Source organism: Ceratotherium simum, chromosome 34 (assembly GCF_057802395.1).
Source record: "Ceratotherium simum simum isolate JZ-2026a chromosome 34, ASM5780239v1, whole genome shotgun sequence".
Classification (NCBI taxonomy): Eukaryota; Metazoa; Chordata; class Mammalia; order Perissodactyla; family Rhinocerotidae; genus Ceratotherium; species Ceratotherium simum.
This window is the reverse complement of record NC_141933.1, coordinates 20,869,917-20,889,630: the sequence shown is the minus strand read 5'-3', so window position 1 is coordinate 20,889,630 and position 19,714 is coordinate 20,869,917. Positions and strand designations below refer to the sequence as shown.

At 38.7% G+C, this 19,714-nt stretch overlaps 1 protein-coding gene and 2 pseudogenes across 3 annotated transcripts in view; 1 reads left to right on the top strand and 2 right to left on the bottom strand.

The window, feature by feature from the left end:
* The window catches only part of CSTPP1 (centriolar satellite-associated tubulin polyglutamylase complex regulator 1), a 185,199-nt gene that overhangs the window by 59,500 nt on the left and 105,985 nt on the right, over positions 1-19,714 (top strand). The gene's annotated exons all lie outside the window — the stretch shown is intronic.
* On the bottom strand, positions 16,096-16,368 carry LOC106802925 (phosphatidylinositol N-acetylglucosaminyltransferase subunit Y-like; annotated as a pseudogene).
* LOC101401080 (protein preY, mitochondrial pseudogene) lies at positions 16,416-16,807 on the bottom strand (annotated as a pseudogene).

Below are 19,714 nucleotides of genomic sequence, written 5' to 3'. Positions count from 1 at the left end.
TTCCATCTCCAGCCATTTGAGTCAACCCGAGGTATTCAAGTCTTCCCAATTCAGGCTTCAGGCGTGGAGTAGAGACAGCTATCTTTGCTGCACTCCATATAATTCCTGACCTACTGAATCCATGAGCATAATGAAATTGTTGTTTTTTTATGCCACTAAGTTTGGTGTGGTTTGTTATGCAGCAGTAGATGATTGGAACAAAATTTGTTACTGGAAGTGAGGTGCTGCAGTGACAAAAATCTAAAATGTGTGTCATTGGCTTTGAGACCAGGCAGCAGGCAAAAACTGGAAGGACCTTGAGGAGACTGTAGGTGGAAGTCTGATGGGCCTCAAGGAGACTATCAATGAAGGCTTAAAAGAGAGTGAGGAAAATGTTATTGGAAATTGGAGGTAAGAGGACCCTTGTTATGTAATGACAGAAAGTTTGTCAATACTGTCATCTTGGGTAATGTGAAAAATAGGGAATGTACCTAGTGAACACAATGATCCAGCTATGGAGATTTCTGAGTTGCCTGTCTTTCTAGCTGTCTACAGTAAAATGTGAGAGAGATGAACTAAAGAATGAACTATTTTACTTTTGATAGAATTTAGAGGAAATGTAGAGAGCTCAGGACAATCTTTCCAACCGGCAAAAAGTACTCCAAGTAAGAAAGTGCCTCAGGACAAAGATCAAATCCAGAGTGCTGTCAGGGAAATATGGTCTTAGGGTGTTAAGACTTCAGAAAGATTTCAGGGTGGAGTCACAGACTTTCAGATAGACAAAAGGCCTAAGGATGTTAAGGGTTTGTTCCACGGCAGCTTCATAGGGACCCCAAATAGAGAAGGGCCTGTCTGAAAGAGATTTGTGGGTATAGCTTTTGTCCAATGGAGTAAACCCCAATAAAGTTAATAGAAAAACTATCATGTTTTTGACCGAATTGTATTGTTGGAAGCACCACCAGCTTAGACTAAAGAGGATATAGATAATATAAAATAAAAAGTGGCCTTTGGACCCCCAGACTTCTATGGTAGGAAGCAAGCTGAGAAAGCTACTCAGCTGTAAACTGAGGCTACATTTTATGGAAATCAAAGTATGATTCAGAAGGTGGAACCAAAAGCCCAGAGTATAGAGTCAAAAGCCATGGAAAATCATTACCAGGGAGAGGTACTGGGCCCAAATCAAGGAAATAAGACATGTGCCTGGATGGATTCCAGAATTGCAATGGATCAATGATTATTATATTGCCTCCCATTCTCCCTCTTTTTGAATGGAATTCTATTGTGCTTATCCTATCCTTGTATCACCATTGTACATACTGGGTGTGTGGGAGCGTATAACTTGTCTCTTTAGTTTACAGGTGTTCAGAATGAGGAACCAAACTTGAGGAGCTATACCCCAGAAATTGCACTTGAGGAACTTCATCTGTACTTGGACTTGATTTGTATGACAAGATCCTGGAGTTTGGGTTGATGCTGAAATGGAATTAGACTTTGGGGGTCTGGGAGGGCAGGGTGTATTTTGCATTCGGGAGGAATGTAAATTGTTGTGGCCAGAGGGCAAATGTGGCGGATTATATTTTCCAAAGATAGCCACACCAATATTTCCTATCCTATGTGCACTCCTACAAAGTGATCTTGCCATGCCCCCAATAACAGGGGGAGTCTCATTTTTCACAATGAGGTCCTTGGTGTGCATCTGTATTCACTCATTGTGCTAGACTTTTAAGGATCCTTTCAATTTGAGGACTCATGTCTTTCATTTCTGAGAAATTTTCTTCAATTTTTTTTTTCTTCCTTCCATTTTCTTTCAAACATCTTGTTTACTTACATATATACCCATGGATGTATAGTTTTATATAAATGGTATCATACTACACATGCTGTTCTGTATAATGAATTTTATTTTTCAGATTACATAGGCTGTATATCTTTTAAGATTTATCAAATAACATGACATTTAATATTTATCAATTAATATAGCATTTAAACATACCCAATCTTTATATATATATATATAATATTTAGGCTGTTTCTCACACCTGGAAGTGGCCCACACATCAAATAAAAACTTTTCAGACTGTATGTCCCAATTGGAACTCCTGAAAATATGCTCACCAAATGCTAAGGCATGAATTGGAAATGAGCATGGTGTTTGGGGCTCTCCATTGTTCCCTTCCTACATGATGACCCCATCTGAAACGAAACAGAGTCTGCATACTGGAAAGCAGTTTAGAATTGCAATATTTTTTGGAAACAATTATCTCTAATAACTTTTTGTAAAAATAATATGTTTATTTTGGAGTCTTAAGCCTAGTGGTGATGCAAAACTTTTTTCTTAGGAATCCAGATTTTCTCTTTAATCAGCAAAACCCTTTAATTTGCTAAAGATCAGTTTTGTGCCCTGTTGACCACTCAGTGGAACAAGCAAGTGTTAGAGATCCCTTGTGTTTTTTCTTTAGTTGTGAATTCCATCAAGCTAGCCCATTAATTACAGTGAATGAGAACTGGAAAGCTGTTCATCTGGCAATTAGCAAAGGGTGCTGGAGGAGAGAAAAATGTCTTTCTGATATTTTTGCTTAGGAATTTGGGAATTCAGAATTTAGTCGTAAACAACTAGATTAATGTGTTTAAATACCTTGAATCACTCTTAAATCATTCTTTGTTTTGTAACATATTAGTAAGATCTTAGAGATAGCTAAAACAGTGGTTGGGAAATTCTGTTGGATTTAAGATCCTCCAAAAGCATCTTCTGCTAATGGGCAGAGTGTTTGGGTGATAGATAAGCAAACATGGGTTAGCTAATAGAGTAAGAAGTTCTGTGTCCTGTGGTTGCCTCTCTGTATCTGAGGAGGGATGGCTTTTGTAGGCAAGAGGCGATTTCTTAGGGGTCCACTGCCTCTGTTTTCCAGGGATTTGTTTTTATCCCATCGTAGAGATAACATTAAGAACATTCAGTGGCACTAGATGGTATTCATCAGGAGTTTAGGGTGTTAATATGTTAGGTTGTTTAAAACAAGGCAGAAAGGGTTCCTTTTTGCCAGCGGCGTCGTTCCTGGCAAGAGCTTACTGCTTTGCTGCTTGTTTTGTTGCTGTTAACCCACTAGGGAGACTACCCACTGTATTGCTTCCAGCCAAATCTTTGTCATCATTGGCCCTAAAAACCTCTTGGGGACCGAAGAGCACTTGGCCATTCTGAAAGCCTCTATCCTCAGTGATTGATGCTCATCTCTACAGGCTCCCCAAAGCCCTCCTCCCTTTTTTCTGAAGCACCTTCAAGCATTTCTGCATGGCTACCCACTCTCTTCTATTATACTTCCTCCTCCTGCCTTACTGAATACTGGATTTCCCGGCTCACAACTCTTAAGAAGGAGCTTTATTTCAGAGTAGAAAGGGGCCCCCATATGTGGCCTATTATATCCATATCAACTTGCTTACCCTTTTCAAACAGCTATTGTCTTTTAATAGGGTCCTGCCTGGCAGGGGGAGTCCTTAATTCCTGCCATATAAGAATGAGGAGCTTGAGTTACAGCGAACTGCAGTTTGGTGCTCTGATCAAAAGGCCTCTGTTGTTTTTAGGGTTTTTTTCCCCTCTCTCTCTCTCGCTTTCTATATCCTGGGCTAATAATTCAGCACAGCGAGGTCATTACAGGCTTTGAATTGAGAGCCGAGAGTGTTAAATTACTGACCTAGAATAAAAGAGATCTGGGGGGCTCTCAAGAAAGATAAAAGGATTCCGGATAGCAAAGTGCAAGCCCGGCAACCTCACTTCTTAACAATATTATTTTTTTTAATCCTCTCTGTCTCCAGAAGTCTTTTCTGGGACAAGGAAAGATCTCCTGCCAGAGAAATTAGGTTAGGAACTCAATGCCATCTTCTGAGAGTCGTGGCCTGGGTGCTAGCAGTTCATGGGCGCCTGTGTAGCTGGCCTTTTTGTCTCCCCACCTTGTCAGTATTTCCCTCTCTTCCACCTTGCTCCCTCAGCCAGATATTTGGTCCTTTATCACATAAGTCAAATATATTTGTGATATTCCAGCTGAAAGTTGCTCTCCCACATGGGGATTTCAGACATGTGAACAATATACCGCTCGGCCCCCAAAATATCTTAAAAAATATGACATTGTCTCATTAAAAGCTGCTTCCATTTTATTTATATTTTGTAAATAATGTTAGCCTGGTCCTCCCATACTTTAACAAGAAAAAAATTGCCCCATTGTGAATGAATTTGACACCTCTACTCTACTTACTATATTGGGTCTTCTGAAGAAAGTATTTCTATTTCTTCACACTGCCAAGACTATTATCTCCCATATATCCTTTTTTACAATTATCTTTTAAAGCCAGGCACCATTCTTATCGTCTGGAAAATATTGACTTCTTAAGTCTACTATTTTTGGAAAAGTCCCTGAAATCAACTTTCATAGATTTTCTGCCCAGCCAAGTAATAATAACAGCTAGTAGTCCCTGAATGTACCAGGCATTATACAACATGCAGTGTTATCACATTTAATCTCTGGCAACCTTATGTAGTAAGCATTCCTGTTATCATCGTTTTACAGATAATAATTGAGACACAAAGTGGTTAAGTACCTGGCCCAAAGTCACACAGCTAGGAAGTAATAAGATTTGCCCAGGCTAGTGCTTCTCAAACTTTAATGTGCGTGTGAATCACCTGCGGATCTTGTTAAAATGCAGAATCAGATTTAGTAGATTTGGGATGGGGCCTGAGATTCTGATTTCTGACCGGCTTTGAAGTGAAACCAATGCTGCTGTCCTTGGTCCGCACTTTAAGAAGCAAGGCTGTAGTCATTCTTATTTCAAAAACCACTCTAAAAAATGTTTTGGTTATAACTTCCAATTTCTCATTCCATCAGGCAATTCTATAAATATACATAATGGATATGTTGACACCAATATCTTACTGTATTTAATTTTTATTGTTATAAAATATATATAACATAAAATTTACCTTTTTAACCATTTTTAAGTGTACAGTTCTGTGCATTAAGTACATTCACATTGTTCTGAAACCATCACCACCATCCATCTCCAGAACTTGTTCATCTTCCCAAACTGAAACTCTGTACCCATTAAATACTAACTCCCCATTCCTTCCTCCCCGCCAGCCCCTGACAGCCACCGTTCTACTTTCTCTTTCTATGAATTTGACTACTCCACGTACCTCATATAAGTGGAATCATACAATATGTCTTTTTGTGACTGTCTTATTTCATTTAACATAATATCCTCAAGGTTCATCCATGTTGTAGCATGTATGTAGAATTTCCTTCCTTTTTTGAGACTGAATAGTCTTTCATTGTATGCATATATCACATTTTGTTTTTCCATTCATCCATTGATGGACGCTTGGGTTGCTTCCACCTTTTGCTTCTGTGAATAATACTGCCATGAACATGGGTGTACAAATATCTAAGTCCCTACTTTCATTTCTTTTGAGTATAAACCCAGAAGTGGAATTGCTGGATCATATGGTAATTCTACCGATATCCTACTTTCTAAGATAAAAGTTTACGTTCAAGTTATTGTTGGTGTCCCTCTTGTTTTTTTTTTTAAGTAAATATTTAAAGGTTTGGCAGGAAAAGTGAGTTTTCAGTACAGATTTTCATTAAGTTCTATCATCTATAGCTGCTTTTTGATTTTCAATCAATCACGAAAGAATATTGAGAAATGTCCTTTGGTCCTTAGGAGAGTGGTAGTTGGTTAAATGGCACTACATAGAGAATTAGAGAATGTTCGTGTTCTAAAATAAATCAATATTAAGAAGGTTTATGTCACAGAGAAAGTTTTGTGTGAATGAATTCAAGACTTCACCTGACAAACAGGTGTTCAGAGAACAGGGAAGCAGCTTGTTAAATTTTTATGTTCTTCCTTTAAGACTTCCTGGAACAACTATCCCAGGATCTTTAGAAACTTTGTGGCACCTCTTTCTCTGAGGTCTTTAACCAAATAACACGTTAGATTCTCATGTTTACAAGAATTTGGTGCAAGATCCTACCTACTATCTAGAGTTCTTCCCTCATATATCTTTAGAAATAAAATTCTCTGTTGGAAATAAGAAAACAAATCAGAGTGACATTGAAATCTGATGAGTTAATAAGAAAATCTGAAGGGATTTTTATAAAGGTATGAGGAAGAAACTGATTTTTTTTCCATCATAGACTACCGAATCATTAAGACTACTTTAATCATGTGTGCTTAGAGCTCTCTTGTTTTAGGAGTTCCTAACTAATGCAAAAAGTTGGGAAGAATGGACTTGAACTTGGAAAGATAAAACAGCACAAAATAGCTTTCAACTAAAGTCATTTTCCTAAAGAGGAAAATGAGTGCTATAAAAATATACATGGATTTATCAGTAGCTTTAAAAGATAAGTATACATGGCTACTGAAGGAAACTGCATTTATTTTCTAAAAAGTGAAACCAGCTTTGGAGGTAAAACAAAAAAGAAAAAGAAAATGACTCTGGAAATAATGGCAGTAACGTTATCACAAGACATGATAAGATCATAACAACAAAGAGAATGGAATCAGCAGCTGCAAGTCTGGTGTGTGTGGCTCTAAAACAACAAATCCTGCATCCTAGCACCCCTTCAATTTTATTATCATTTTGAATTATGATCAAGTCCAAGAAGATTTGGCCTATGACTAAAGCATTTGTATGAAGCATTTCTTTTAAACCTAATTCATATCATCTTAAACAAGAACAAAGGATGATGGTTTGAGAATTACTTGCTGGACTTTGAACCAACAGCGTTGATGTAACACCTCCAGCTCTTAAATGGGGTGGTACCGAGGAAGGGATTTGTAACATTTACAGGACCCATAAAAATAGTGTTGAGTTTTCAATGAAATCTGCAGGTGATACTATTGGGAACATTTTGGGGATCCTAGTGAGAACAAAAGGATGACTTAAAAGGACCTAAAAGCTGTAGCTGTAGGCAGAAAATAAAATAGAATTTACCTTAAAATGTTGTTTAGTGCTATACAAAGCACAGATGTGCAATGGGTGGAAAAAACCTGGAAGGAAATTAGTATTGAGTTGAAAAAGCTAAAGAAGCAAACTGACAAGAAATTAGATGAGAATATGATATGTGATCTGGCAGTAAAACAGACAAAAGCTGTTTTGAGGTCTGGAGGTAGAGAGGAATCACATTGTGGGGAAGGAATGGCAGGATCTGTTTGCGGATGATTGAAGGGAGCCCTACCTGCAAAACTAAATTCAGCTTTAGTAGCAGAACAAAATAGTGTAGACGGGTAAGCCAGTTGATAAAAGAGATGGAGGTTGAAAGAGCTGAAGAGAAAGAAATACGTAACAGATAACAGGTTTGGAGACCACATGAGAAAGAAAATGAGATGTAACATGTGGCAGGAGGTGAGCTATAACAGAAATACTGCCACATTCTAAAGAGGAACATTCTTTGTCCAGAAACTTCTCCTGAAAGGCTAGGGGTTGTTTCCTCAGAGAAACCATGAAAACACGATTATTCTGGATTTCAAGTGAAATTAGGCAAGCTCTTGGAAGTTCTGCTATTAAGACCTCTGTTTAGAGGCCTTGTAGAAATGAAACAAACTAGAGATTTATGGTAACTGCTGTTTATAAAAATTTTTTATTACAAAAATTTAACATATAATAACATTGCAGAATATTTGGAAGACAGAGGAAGAAATCAATTGTAAGCCAACAACCCTAATACAGTTAGTAAATACTATCGTCTTTTAAAATTAATCATTTTCCTTGTGCAGACCTTAATATGGTTAAAATTATAATATACACACAATTTTGTTTCCTGTTTTTTATAGTGTATGAAAAGCATTTTCTAATTGCTACACTGTTGTTTTATAATTTTATTTCTAACCTGCCATAAAGAGTATGTAGGTAGTAACCGTCTCCCAGTGCTCTGTGCATTGGTTTCCCATCCTGAGGTACATGTATGTGCCTGTTTCTATTGGCATGGAGTAAACAACCTTATAAGAGCGATGTTCCTTCACACTTAAAACTGCAAGGGGTAAGCAGATGTTAATAAATCATCTTGCTTCTCCACTGATACTCGGTGAGTAAGGAGCTGATGTGCAATTGGGGGTTTACCAGAGCGTGCCAGGCCTTCAGCAATAGGTTTTGAGGTTCCAAGCCTTGAAAAGGGAGTTTGAAACATTTTTTAACTCTGGCAGGAGGCCTAACTGAATGATAAACAAAGACCCCGTGGAGAGCAGTTTACTTTCAGAGAAACAGCACAGGAGAAGTCCTTTACTTAGCCATCTTGGGAGGAATTGGCTTGGTGATCACCTTATCTGGAAACATTCTCCTTTCCCTTTAGCATCAGCCCAGGTGGAGAAGTGCTCTATTCCACTGCTTTAAGAAGATTCTCTCTGGGGTTTGGTGACAGAAGAGCACTTGGTGCAGTAACCAAGGAAATAAAACTCAGCATTGCTTATGCTTCCCATTGCGGAAGGTTTTCACAGCTCTCAGGGCCTGTGAGGCTGTCTCGTGAGTCTTTCTCTTCATAAGGCAGTAAAATATGACCTTACTGATGTCATAGCCTGAAAACTAGCTCTGCTAATGCTACTAGCATTACTCAGTCAGGCAGAAAAAAATCTCGGTATGAAACGCCAGTGCTTAAGGCATTAGAGTGAACCAATAAGCTTCTGATAAGCTTAGTTGTTTTGCTGTTGCAGAAATTACGAATCCTATCCACCAGAGTGGCCGCTCAGTTCTCACAGATTGGTTCACCTATCCCTGGAGAGTGACTGAAGGCTGATTAGTCCCTGTTGGATTTCTTCCTGAAGCTGGGACTTTTTTTAGAAGCCAAAGGTCTTGGATATTCTACTTCTAATTTAACCAGTGCTGGGAATGAGAAGATGAAGAAGATTGTGAGCAGCCGCTGGCAGTGTGACTGATTTCTATTTTCTATACTGCTTACGCTTATTTCTTCCTGGCCAGCAGAGAGCCTACAATTGAGTCACCTGATGTATATCTATGGGCAGAACCTTATTCCAAGTGTACCGGATATTAAAGCCACACTTTGTCAAATTTCTCCTTGGATTCAGGATCATATTGTTCACATACTTTATCCTGTAATAGGTACGTGTATGTTTGAACAATAGATAACAAAAGCCCAGTAGAGAGTTAGAAGTTCTTAGAAATTCTACATTAAACTTTTGTGCAGGGGCCAGCCCTGTGGCTTAGCAGTTAAGTGCGCGCGCTCCGCTACTGGCCGCCCGAGTTCGGATCCCGGGCGTGCACCGACATACCGCTTCTCCGGCCATGCTGAGGCCGAGTCCCACATACAGCAGTTAGAAGGATGTGCAGCTATGACATGCAACTATCTACTGGGGCTTTGGGGGGAAAAATAAATAAATAAAGTTAAAAAAAAAAACAACTTTTGCACAGAAACTTCTTTGTAGCACTACAGTATAAAAAAGCAATCAATGTGGACTATAAACCAACACATGGACAGAGAAAACTGTATTGTGGTTACCAGGGGCAATGGGGGTGGAGGGTGGGTGGGCACAAGGGGTGAAGGGAGACATGTATATGGTGATTGACAAACAAAAATGTACAACCAAAATTTCACAATGTTATAAACTATTAAGACATCAATAAAAAATTTTAAAAAAATAAAAAAATATTAGTAGTAAACCAATCTTAAAAAAAAAAAGAAAAGAAATCAACATGAGGCAACTTCTGTTCAAGTGTATTGTCTAAACAACTTCAGAGTTCTGCAACATAGACCAAACTGACATGCTTTGCTGATTTCTCTCATCAAGTTAGCATTGCCAGATTCTGTAGCAGATAGGCAATGGAAAGAAAACATTTAAGGGCTTTAGGCTTCATCTGAATTTCCCAAGGAAAGAAAGAACAAATCCAGGGATTGTTAGTTCAGGGGCCCAAATCATGCCACAGGAATATATCTTTAGGGTTTGGTGACTTTTTACAGAACAAAACTCCAGTCTGCTAATTTTGCCAATCCATTAGTGGGAAATACGCCACAAAAGTCTTCTATTCGTCTTATATGGAATATCTTTTTTCCTTCCTTTTGTTCCTAGGAGCAACGAAAGGTTACTTTAAATCATGATTCTTTCTAAGATGTTGTGGATCTTTGATCTTTTTATTTTTCAGAGGCTGATTCGTATTCTATGTTTTTATCACCCTGGTGCAGCCAGTTTGTGCTGCATAATTGGGTATGATCTGTTCTCATATTTTGCTTCTTTGGTACATCTGTTTAGGATTCTTTGCAAATAAAGCTCATCTCAAAACAGCAGAAGACAATCCCAATTCTAATAGAACATAGTCTACTCTAATGAGCTGGCCTGGTTTTAGAAAGAAAAAAAGAGATAAGAGAATGGCCTAAGAAGACTGAACTGCTACCATCCAATCTCCCTGTGTAGGTCCAGGCTCACTGGCCATGTTCATTTTGAGTAAGAGCGAGGAGTAGCTGGAAGATACATAGTGTTATAGGAGCTTTGAACTTTTGCCTCTGGGCACACTGAAAATGAGCTAGAATATTTTAATTTGGTCCTTTGCTCTTTGTTATTTCAATATGTGGAATGTGAATGGCTATGTATATAAATCTACTACAATTACATTTATATTTAATTCTTTCCATGGTAGTCCTTGACTTACTAGCCACTTCACCAAAGTAATTTAAATCAACTCTGGCTTTTTGCTTTTTAATATCTAAAATTAAGGTATTTATATGGAATTGACATAAGCAAATTCTTAGAACTTACTTTAGTTGTTTTTGTTTATTTGTTTTGGTGAGGAAGATTAGCCCTGAGCTAACATCTGTTGCCAATCCTCCTCTTTTTGCTGAGGAAGATTGGCCCTGGGCTAACATCCGTGCCCATCTTCCTCTACTTTATGTGGGATGCCACCACAGCATGGCTTGACAAGCGGTGCATCGGTGTGCGCCAAGGATCCGAACCGGCAAACCCTGGGCCGCCGCAGCGGAGCGCGCACACTTAACCACTGTGCCACCAGGCCAGCCCCAGAACTTACTTTAGTTTTTCAGGAAAAAACAGATACTACTTTATAGAATTCTGTATGACTTTTTCTGTATAAACAGCCTTTGTTATTAAATGAGAAAATGAAATTGTATCAAAAACTCACACTACTTAACATGTTTAAAAATGTCTGATTATAAAATCATTAATTTTAACAAGTTCCTGTTGCATTTTCTTGATATGTTACTCTAGAGTTAGTTAAATAATAAGCTAATAAAATGGGAAAACTATGGAATTTAATTATTGTTAAAATCAATGAGACGTTTATACTCAGATGATTTCATTTTTAATAAATTTATACCTTTTAAGATAAAAAATATATAATTCACAAAGAAATTTTAATTTTCATGTCTCTGGTTCTCTTGTCACCAGAGAATCCAAAGAGAGATTTCCTAACTTCTTATTCATGACAGCTTAAAAAGAAATAATTAGATCCCTATGAACTGGACAAAAGAATATCTGTGTTATACTACCTTTTGTGTAAGAAAGAAGGGGACATAAAAATATATACATGTATCTACTTTTTATTGTAGAAAGTCAACTTGTAAATATGGATAAAACGACGTAATTAGGGGGAAATTGCCATTTGGCAAAACCAACTTAATTGTTATTGCTCCTGGCGAGAATTATCAATAGATGCTGAAAGTAGTAAATGAAAGTTTGAAGAGTTAACAGTGTGTTTCCAGAGCCTCAAAGTATCTTCCCACAGATACTTATTAATTACAAAGGGTGGGCCGGTCCCGTGGCTTAGCGGTTAAGCGTGCGCACTCCGCTGCTGGCGGCCCGGGTTTGGATCCCGGGCGCGCACTGATGCACCACTTCTCCGGCCATGCTGAGGCCGCGTCCCACATACAGCAACTAGAGGGATGTGCAGCTATGACATACAACTACCTACTGGGGCTTTGGGGGATAAATAAAATAAATAAATAAAAATAAAAAATTAATTACAAAGGGTAACTTTACAGTCGGTAAACCTGGCAGACACGGCTTTAACCAAATGGTCCAAGTTTACATCACCAGTAACTAGACTAATCAACAGCAAGTGTCTCCTGATATGATGCACTGAGAAGCACTCAGCATCGCTTCTGTGATAATTTTACCAAAAGGGCATAACCTGAATCTAGTCATGAGGAGACATCAGACAAACCCAAATTGAAGTGTCATTATAGCGAGTAACCTGTACTCTTTAAAAATGTCAATGTCATGAAATACAAACTCAGGAACTGTTTCAGATTCAAGGAGGCTAAATAGTCGTGACAACTGAATGCAGTGTATCATCTTGAATTCTCTTTTGCTGTAAAGAGAGCATTATTGGGACAAATGGTGAAATCTTAATAAGGTCTGTAGATTAGATAATAGTATTGCATCAATTTTAATTTCCTGATTTTGATCTTTTTTTTTTTTTTTTTGATTTTATTTATTTTATTTTTTGCCCCCAAAGCCCCAGTAGATAGTTGTATGCCATAGCTGCACACCCTTCTAGTTGCTGTATGTGGGACTCGGCCTCAGGATGGACAGAGAAGCGGTGCCTCGATGCGCACCCGGGATCCGAACCCGGGCCGCCAGCATCGCAGCGCGCGCACCCAACCACCAAGCCACAGGGCCGGCCCATGATCATTGTACTATGGTAGATAAGAGACTTCCTTATTTTTTAGAAAATACACACTGTATTTAGGGGTAAAGGAGCATCATGTCTACGACTTGATGTCTATGTCTTAAATAGTTCTGAAATATATGTGTATATATAAATATCTATATATGCGTATATGTGTGAGTGTGACAGACAGGGAGTAGAGAGAGTGAGAGAGAAAGGGAGAGCATTCAAATGTAGTAAAAGGTATTTGAGAATTCTTTGTGCTATTCTTATAAATTTTTTGTAAATTTGAAATTATTTGAAAATAAAAAAATATGACATCTCAAGGGAAAAAACCAAACAACTTAAAGAATGAAAGAATTTGCTCAGTGAAGTTTGAAAACTGGTTTTGCAAAAATCTGTTTGGGGTAGGCATATAATATACTTCTGTATGGCCTTTGAGATATTTTTAGGAACTTTTTTGTTTGATTTTAGGGGTAAGTTTGATGTATATTAAAGAACATTTTAGTTTAGTTAAATAAAATGAAAAATTAATGAGAATGTACATTTTTATGCAGGTAGAAAGTTTGTTTAGGATTTTTGGTCATAATGGCTTGCCGTGTTTGTGATTTGGTCCTCTATCTATTCCAAACACATGGTACTGATACATAAAGTTTTCTAAGAGAAAACTTAAAGGAAATAGCCATGTGTAAAATCAGTGTAAAATCATCTATGGACCAGAAACTAAACAAAATTACAGTGCTAATTGGGCTAAAACCACAGGCCTCCTGTGTTCTGGGTTCAGAAACAAGCATTGGTAACTGAGAGCTCATTTCTTATGGAACAGTAGAGACTAAAATTGTCACACTCTGGGCAGGAGGCTGGAGCCAGCCTCTTCCACCTGTACCCCTTTAAAGAGATTCAAAAAAGCTATAATTGCTACATGGGAAAGGGCCTGTATAAACCTGGGAGTATGAGAGGAAGCAGACAGCCTTGTAGCCAGGACTTAGTGGTCCAAGCTGCTCATGGGTTCAGTGACAGCCTCTGTGATATCCCCAACATCATCAGGAATGGAGCCTTAAGTCATTTAATATAAGACCTGACTCTGGACTGGGACCTGTCCCCAGGAGGGAGTGAGGGAGTAAACAAATGGCAAGAGTGAAAACCTCCACCTGAGATGAGTCTGCACACTGAAATTCCAAAATATATGGGGAAAGCCAGTGCTAAGAAAGACAGCCAATAAACCCAGGAATTGAAACATAAATTTACTGCAGAGAAAATGAAACTAATTAATTATTTTAAATTGACTTTGAAATAAAGTTTAGGATCCTCAGGGAGATAAAGAAAGGAATAGTAGTTATTAAAAAAGAGAACAAGGGGCAGTCCCAGTGGCGTAACGGTTAAGTTCACACGCTCCACTGTGAGAGCCCGGGGTTCACAGGTTCGGATCCCAGGCGCGGACCTACACACTGCTTATCAAGCCATGCTGTGGCAGCGTCAACTATAAAGTAGAGGAAGATGGACATGAATGTTAGCCCAGGGCCAGTCTTCCTCAGCAAAAAGAGGAGGATTGGCAACAGATGTTAGCTCACGGCTAATCTTCCTCACACACACACACACACACACACACACACACACACGAAAATTGGGAAACAGAAACAGGCAAAATGAAACAAAACCATGTGTATACCTTAGAAGACCAACTAAAAGTTCTAGAAATAAAAATGTTACTGAAATTTTAAAAAACTCAACAGAGAGAATAAACTCTAGACCAGACATAGTAGAATAGAAAATTCATAATTTGGAAGATAATACTACGAGTTTAAAGATAAACAGATAAAAACTATGAAATCACAGGTAAGAGACAGTGAGAGGCTACAATGTGTATCTAATAGAAGATTCAGAAGAAAAGGATAGAGAGAATGGCAAAGCAGCAGTATTTTTAAAGATATCGGCTGAGAATTTTCTAGAATTGACAAAAGTTATAAGTCAGATTAAAGTGCTGTGCAAGATAAATAAAAAGAAACCTACATGATAGACACATTGTAGAATCTGCAGAACATTAATGATAAAGAAAATAGCTCATATGAATTATAATAATGATTAACTCCTTTAAGAATGGCAGGAGTTTGATAGCTGGCTTCTTGACAACAATGATAGGTGCCAGATGACAATGGAGCAGTATCTTCAAAGTGCTGAGAGAAGATAAGTAGCAACCCAGAATTCCTCACTTGGTTAAACCATCACTCCAGAGGGTAAAATAAAGATACTTTCAGGCAGATGAAAACCAAGAGCATTTATCACTCACAGGCTTTTGTGAAAATGACTGGTCTGTGAGTATTCAGAAATTCACAATTCGGAAATCAAAAAAGCTTAGAAAACTGAAGTTGGTTTTTGGTAAGTTTTCAGCAAACTCATTTGGGAGCAGACTTGACCTGAACTAGTTTGTGAGGCCAATTTTGGTCTTTATTTATCCTACTTAGTGGGAATATACGTTTCACTGTGGAAATTTTAATATGCTTGACTGTGGGCTGCTACCCCAGTCCCACTGGAAGTGTTATATCACATCTGCTTTGTGCAACATACTACCTTTATAAAATAAAAAAATTTGCCAATTCCAAAACAGAGAAGTCTCAAGGATTTCAGATAAGTGGTTGTAGACCTTTCTTTATCTTGAACAATTTTCTTTTTTTTTTAATTTTTTTTATTTTTTATTTTTTCCCCCAAAGCCCCAGCAGATAGTTGTATGTCATAGCTGCACATCCTTCTAGTTGCTGTATGTGGGACACGGCCTCAGCATGGCCAGAGAAGCGGTGCGTCAGTGCGCGCCGGGGATCCGAACCCCGGGTCGCCAGCAGCGGAGTGCGCACTTAACCGCTAAGCCACGGGGCCTGCCCGATCTTGAACAATTTTCAACTTTATTTTTTTTCCAGTTTTATTGAGAAGTAGTTGATATACAACACTATATAAGTTTAAGGTGTGCAGCATAATGACTTGACATGTATATATTGTGAAATCAGCCTTTTTTTTTTTTTTGCAGGTACATGAAATTTCCATTTTATGGTACAGTTTCATATCATACTAGTTCAAATGCATTTCTCTATAACAACTCCAACATAGCTCCTTTGGAATTATTTCAGTCATCCTTAACATGTGACTTTACCAAAGATTTTGAATCTAAACAAATATAAAATTTCAAATTATTAACTTTCAAATGAATGGGATAAGAAATAAAGTCATCAGATGATGGTTGGGGCTGTTAATTTTCCAACAAGACACTATGTAGAAATATTTCTTCTGATACAGCAGTTATAAATTAGAACCTTCAAAAAACAAGGGCAGAACGGAAGTACAATGAAAGAAGCTTCAGCACTTTAACCTCCCATGTTCCTAAGCCTCTGACACAAAGCAAAGCATCTTTCCTGCAAATTAAGTGAGTTTCCAGTATTTCCATGCAGTTGAGCTTTCACTGACAGATGCTCGAGACATATCATTAATATACATTTATATATATATATACACCATCTTGGCTCTGGCTGCATTAATTTTGCCTGAAGAGTTTAATACCCATCCAAGTCCAAACGTGGAAGAATACATAAACTGGTATGGTAATGGAAGAATACATAAACTGGTATGGTAATGGGCAAGAGCAGACTGTGAAAGCACAGGCTGGTGGTGCTAGTGCAGCCCTGTGGGAAGTTTTCTTCCACAGAGGCCGAGTAGAACAGTCCTGCTAAAGAGACCAGGGGAATAAGGACAGTCAGTGTAGGAAGAGACAGAAACATTCTTCTCCCCCACTTATTACCCGTACCCGCCACCCTGACTTTTTAAAAGGTGGAGGGTATTTAGTTGGCGTGTGTGTGGTGGTGGTTTTAATTATAATCTAGTGCTGCTCCATTTCTTCTTCCTTCTTATTTCGATGTGTCATCCTAGCTGCCTGTGGTATCATATTAGGAATCCCATCAATAATTGGATGGGCTATTCCCAACTCTTCATTAATCAATTCATTTGTTGATGCTTCACATCTGAGCGGCTTCTTGGAGAGCGGGCACACCAAGAACTCCAGCAGCGCCGGGTCGAAGGCGCGGGCCGGCTCCTCCGTCCTCTGCGTCCGCTCGCTCTTGTCCGCCGACCGCCGCGCCCCGGACGCGCGCAGGCACCGACGGACCAGGGCGGACGGCGGCGCGCGCGCGTCCCCCGCAGCGCCGAGGCGAGCCGGCCGCACGCGCCCCTCAGCATGGTCCTGCGGCCCGCGCTTCTCCGCGCCCCGCCCCGCCCTCGGCCTGCCCCCGCCGCTCTGAAATCAGCCTTTCTTAAAGGCTGTACTTTAGCAAGAAAATAATTGAACCAAGAGAGAAGGCACAAAATGCAAGAAACAGTGGTGAGCATGAAAATTGGTATGAAATGTTGTTAAACTTAGCTATTGACTTTAAAAAGTAATAAGTATTTTTTACATTGAAAAAGGTAGAGTCAAAAGAAATAAAAGACATCCAAATTGGAAAGGAAGAAAAATTATTGCTGTTTGCAGATGATGTTTGTATGTATAGAAAATCCCTAAGAATCCACAAAAAAGCTACTAGAGCTAATAAATCTGGCAAAGATGTAGGATAGAAAATCAACACACAAAAATCAGTTGTGTTTTTATACACCAGCAATCAACACCCAAAAAGGAAATAAGGAAAGTAATTCCATTTACAATAGCATCTAAAAGACTTAAGTACTTAGGAATAAACCTAACCAAGGAGGTGAAAGTCTTGTGCACTGAAAACTACAAAACACTGCTGAATAAAATTAAAGAAGACGTAAATAAATGGAAAGACCTCCTGTGTTCAGGGATAGGAAGGCTTAACATTGTTAAGATGGCAATACTACCCAAGGCAATCTACTGGTTCATTATAATCCCTATCAGAATTCCAATAGCCTTTTTCACAGAAATGAAACAGCTGATCCTCATATTCATATGGAATTGCAAGGGGCCCTGAATAGCCAGGACAATCTTGAAAAAAGAGGAATAAAGTTGGAGGACTCAAACTTCTCAACTTCGAAACTTAATACAAAGCCACAGTAATTAAAACAGTATTGTACTGGCATAAGGACAGACATATAGACCACTGGAATAGAATAGAGAGCCCAGAAATAAACCCTCACATGTATGGTCAATTGATTTTCAACAAGGGTAGCATTCACTGGGGAAAAGACTGTTCAAAAAGTCTTTTCAACAAGTGGTGCTGAGAAAACTGGATATCCATGTGCAAAAGAAGGAAGCTGGACTCTTACCTTACACCTTGTACAAAAATTAACTCAAGATAGATGAAAGACCTAAACTGAAGAGCCAAAACTATAAAACTCTAAGAAGAAAACAATCCAATGTCTTCATGACATTGGATTTGGCAATGATTTCATGGATATGACACCAAAAGCAACAGGGAGCAAAAGAAAAAATAGATAAATTGAACTTCATCAAAATTAAGGCCTTTACTGCATCAAAGTATGCTGTCAAGAAAGCGAGAAGACAACCTATAGGATGGGAGAAAATATTTGGAAATCATATATCTGATAAGGGATTCATATCCAGAATATATAAAGAATTCCTACAACTCAACAACAAAAAACCAAACAATTCAATTCAAAAAAGGGCAAAGGAGGGGCCGGTCCAGTGGCGTAGTGGTTAAGTTTGCACACTCTGCTTTGGCAGCCCGGGGTCCTAGGGTTGGATCCCAGGTGCGGACCTGCACACCGCTTATCAAGCCATACTGTGGTGGCATCCCGTATAAAGTGGAGGAAGATGGGCATGGATGTTGGCCTAGGGCCAATCTTCCTAAGCAAAAAAGAGGAGGATTGGCAACAGATGTTAGCTCAGGGCTAATCCTCAAAAACAAAACGGGCAAAGGACTTAAATAGACATTTCTGCAAAGAAGATATACAAATGGCCAGTAGCATGTGAAAAGATGTTTAACAGCATTAGTCATTAGAGAAATGCAAATCAAAATCACAATAAGATACCACTTCACACCTACGAGGAGGGCTATTAAAAAAAAAGAAGAAAATTACAAGCATTAGCGAGAAATGGAGAAATTGGAACACTTGTGCATTGCTGATGAGAATGTAAAATGGTGCAGCCACTGTGGAAAACAGTTTGGTGGTTTCTCAAAAGGTTAAACATAGAACTACTATGTGGCACAGCAATTCCACTACTAGGTATGTATCCAGAAGAATTCAAAGCAGGGACATGAACAGATATTTGTCCACCGTTGTTTGTAGCTGCATTATTCACAGTAGCCAAAAGGTGGAAACAACCCAAGTATTCATAGACAGATGAATGGATAAACAGAATGTGGTATATATATATATAATGGAATACTATTCAGCCTTGAAAAAGAATGAAATTTGATATATGTCACAACACGGATGGACCTTGAAAATGTTATGCTTAGTGAAATAAGCCAGACACAGAAGGACAAATATTGTATGATTCCACTTATATGAGGTATCTAGAATAGGTAAATTCATAGAGACAGAAAGTAGAATAGAGGTTACCAGAGTCTAGGAGGAAGGTGGAAGGGGGAGTTATTTTTTAATGGATACAGAGTTTTTATTGGGGATGATGAAAAAGTTTGAGGTATAGATAGTGATGATGGTTACACGAGATTGTGAATGTATTTAGTGCCACTGAATTGTAAGCTTACAGTGATTAAAATGATATATATATTATGGTTAAAATGATAAATATGAATGGTTAAAATGATAAATATTATGTTATATATATTTTACCACAATAAAAAATGTTTTTCAGGGTCCGGCCCCGTGGCGTAGCAGTTAAGTGTGCACGCTCTGCTGCTGGCGGCCCGAGTTTGGATCCTGGGCGCGCACCAACACACCGCTTGTCAGGCCACGCTGTGGTGGCGTCCCACATAAAGTGGAGGAAGATGGGCACGGATGTTAGCTCAGGGCCAGTCTTCCTCAGCAAAAAGCAGAGGATTAGCATGGATGTTAGCTCAGGGCTGATCTTCCTCACGAAAAAAAAAAAAGTTTTTCAGTTAAAAAAAAGGTAGAAATTAAATTCTAGAAAATAGTATCAGAAGATGAGAAGATGCTAATAAGTTATTTAGAGTGTGTTTGGTCCTTGTCTTGTTTTGGAGAATGATA